The 3659-nt window shown below is 48.1% G+C and overlaps 1 protein-coding gene across 1 annotated transcript in view; it reads right to left on the bottom strand.

The window, feature by feature from the left end:
- Positions 1 to 3659, bottom strand: part of LOC141476716 (microtubule-associated protein 1B-like) — a 118104-nt gene that overhangs the window by 70380 nt on the left and 44065 nt on the right. The gene's annotated exons all lie outside the window — the stretch shown is intronic.

The raw sequence follows: 3659 nt of genomic DNA, 5'->3' as shown, positions 1-3659 counted from the left end.
GTGATTGTAAAAGAATTTACAAAGTTGAAAGAAAAGGGGGGACTTGATTCAGAAAACGAACGGTTACAGGTTGTTAGTGCGGATGTAGTACAGTCTGGGAAAGAACAAAAGCTCGGAGCCCCAGCATTCCAAGATAAAGAAATGGCCTTGTGTATAAGATAGCGGGAGCAGCTGCATGCTAAGGAGGAACCTAACTGTCTGGGAAAGGTGTCCATCTGGTCAGGACTGGCTTTGCGGTTTGGGATCCGGCCAACCCGGCAAATATGGGCCAAAGGTGAAGGTACCCGGTGAAGAAGACTGCGAGCCTTCCTCCAGAAGACCCCGGCCCACGACCACCAGGAGGCAGTGCGCATGCGGCAAGGGGAGGAGATTTATGATAATGAGTTCTTAGAAATAATTAGAATAGTAATGCCTTTAATTATAATAACCCGCCCACCTTAATGAATATGTATGCTTTTCACCATAAATGGACGCTTGCTTCACAAACCGGTGTGCAAGTTTGGTGGAGAAATCCCCCTTGCACCCAGCGCTGCAATAAACATACCTGCTTTATAACTCTCTGCGAGTTGTAAGGTTTGTTTCCACGCGTCAGTGGAACCCTTGATTGTGGGAATGGAATCAGGAATTGACCTTGCAGAGATTAAAGTATATCCTTGAGAAAGAAGGGAGTAGAAAACATCCTGAGAAGTAAAACAACTTTTAGGTACCAGCTGGGGACTGACAAGATAAGGAGTAGTTTTGATGTTTTGCAAAAGACAACCAATGATATATTGTTATAACAATATGTAACCAATAGTAAAAGAACACGTGTTAAGAAAGAATATATAAGAAAGTACGTGTGCTAATAAAAAGAAGACTGTTACTGCTTGAACTTCGGAAGACTGCTGTCCGTGTCGTTTGTCCGTCTCAACAACGACATCTGGTGACCCCGACGTGATATTGCATGGAAGAAGGACGGCTGGAGATAGCCGTGGAGACGGAGCCCAGTATAGCTGAGAGCGGCGAGGAGAGCTGCTGTTGATCCGGATCATGAATAAGACACCTGGAGAGGTGAGCTACTGGGAACATGGGAGGGAACTTGTCCAAAGAAGAGGGTATCATACTCTCTATGTGGCAGTTGCTTTTGAAACGGCGAGGCGTGGACCTCCCCGAGTTGACTTTACGGAAAATGTTGCTCTGGGGCAAAAGACAAGGCATTGAAGTTACCACTGTCACAGCGTTTAGTGTATCACAATGGAAGGACTTGGGTGATAAATTGTTTGATGGAGCCACGAGAGGCTCCAGGGAAGCGACTGAACTACTAACAACGTGGCGTTTGCTACTAGAGACTTTGAAAAGGTTTAAAGAGCAGAGGGAGCAGGCGGAAACGGTGGGAAAAAATGAGTCGCCTGATCCTTCCGGGCCGGACTTAAAAGGAGGGGCGGAGCCATCTGCGGTCCCAAAACCCCCTGTTACCAAAAAAGAAGACAGGGGGTGCTGATGGGGGGGGGGGGGGGGGGCGGCTTTCTGAAGGAAAAGAGAAAAAGTATAAGTATGCGCTGCCCCGAGAACAGATAGAAGCGGCAAGAGACTCGCATAAACAAGCGGCAGATTGGGGATATGTGTGGCCGCAGGAGGGACTCCCTGTATTTAAGTCAGGAGAGTGTGTGCAACCCTCTGCTCCGCCAGTGCCGATTGCGGAAGAACAAAGGGCGCGGCCGTCGCTTAACCCCTTTTTGTATCCACCTCTGCCAGAGGATTTGGACAGTAATGCTGATGAGGATGATCCTATGACAGGACAAAATGAGCTTGAGGAGGTAGTCCCTGAGAATCCGGGTCCCCCTTTACATACCCCTGCGCCAGTAAAATGTTCTGAACAAGGGGGGCCAGAGTGTAGACCAAAATACCCTCGTACTTGGGATTTACCTCCAGCCTCGATTACAGTTAGACCACGGAATCCTGTGCAATTCTGGAAAAAGGTCAAAGCTAAAGCTATGGAGTTGGGGGACTGGGATTTATCAGAGAATATATCCGTTCCCCTCACCACTGATGAACCTTTGAATGTTGAGACTGCTGGGCCTGCAGCATTTCCCGTGGTGTATCATGACCCAGCTGCAGGGGAGCCTCATGAGCATGCTACTTATTCCTCGAAGGTGATTCAGGATTTACAAAAGGCCACCGCCCAGTATGGCCCCAACTCCCCTGCAGTAATGCAACTGATACGATTATTGTCTATGGAAGCTATGACCCCTCATGATATTACTCATATAGCTCAGATCATTTTTCAACCTGTGCAGCTTGCAGTGTTTCGAAATATTTGGCAGCAAAGGGCTGAGGCGCAGGCCGTAGCGAATCTGCAGTTTCCACAAGGTGATCCTCGCTATGGCAATGGTGCTGATGTTTTAATGGGTGCTGGGCAATTCAACAACCCACAGCATCAAGCGCAATGGCCCCCCTTGGTGCTTGAACAAGTGAAAAATATAGGCATCGAGGCGATAATTCGCACTGCAGAATTGGCAGAGCCAAAACAAAAATATACCACCATTAAACAAGGCACTCGAGAGCCATTTCTCTCCTTTGTTGAAAAGTTACAAGCTGCTGTTGAACGTCAAGTGTTTGATGCACGCCTCTGTGAAATGTTAGTGAAACAATTGGCTCGTGACAACGCTAATGCGGACTGTCAAAAAATAATTGAGGCATTACCAGGAGACCCAACCTTAGAGGCAATGATTACTGCTTGTGCCAAGGTTGGATCTGTGGAGCATAAAATGACTGCACTCACCGCAGCAATGGCAGCCATGCGAGTACAGGGCCAAAAATGCTATGGCTGTGGTCAAACAGGTCATGTAAAAGCTGAATGCCCCAAGAAAAAAAACAGGAGAAACTGGCTCAGGAAAAGTCAATACGGCAGGGGGCACAGCAGAAATGAATTGCTATAGATGTGGAAGGGTTGGACATGTTGCTAAGCAATGTTACTCTAAATATCACCTTAATGGCCAACCATTACAGCCGGGAAACGGCAAGAAGAGCGCGAAGGGGCACGTGCAGACACAAATGCCCCATACGCAAATGCCCTACAATCCTGGCAATCCGTTTCTAGGGTCGGTGCAGACGCAACCCTCTGTGACAAGCTAACAGGGAAAACCAGTGGATCAGCCAGGATGGATGTATCCACCGCCCACACAGTGACTATAACAACTCAAGGGGTGCACAAAGTGCCCTTAGATGCCTGGGGGCCAATTGGTAGGGGACCGAGTGCTTTACTAATAGGAAGATCAAGTACCACCCTACAAGGACTCATGGTGCATGTGGGAGTTATTGATGCCGATTATACAGGACAAATTTGTGCTATGGTATCAACAGCAACCCCACTGGTAACAATAGAAAAAGGAACACGCTTAGCTCAACTTGTGCCATTTATGAGTTGTGTCCCCAGGACTGAACAGGTTGTTCGCGGTGACGGCGGATTTGGATCAACAGGAAAACCACTTGCTTTTTGGTCTCAGACAGTGTCGAAAAACGGCCGCAAATGATTTGTACACTCATGATGAACCAGGTGAAACTGACTGGGTTACTCGATACAGGGGCGGATGTGACTATCATTTCACTGCGCGAATGGCCTAATACTTGGCCTTTGGCCTCTGGCCTCAAACATCTTGGGTGTGGCAGGACTTGGAGGA

This window comes from Numenius arquata, chromosome W, assembly GCF_964106895.1.
Source record: "Numenius arquata chromosome W, bNumArq3.hap1.1, whole genome shotgun sequence".
NCBI lineage: Eukaryota > Metazoa > Chordata > Aves > Charadriiformes > Scolopacidae > Numenius > Numenius arquata.
This window is presented reverse-complemented; position numbering and strand designations above follow the sequence as displayed.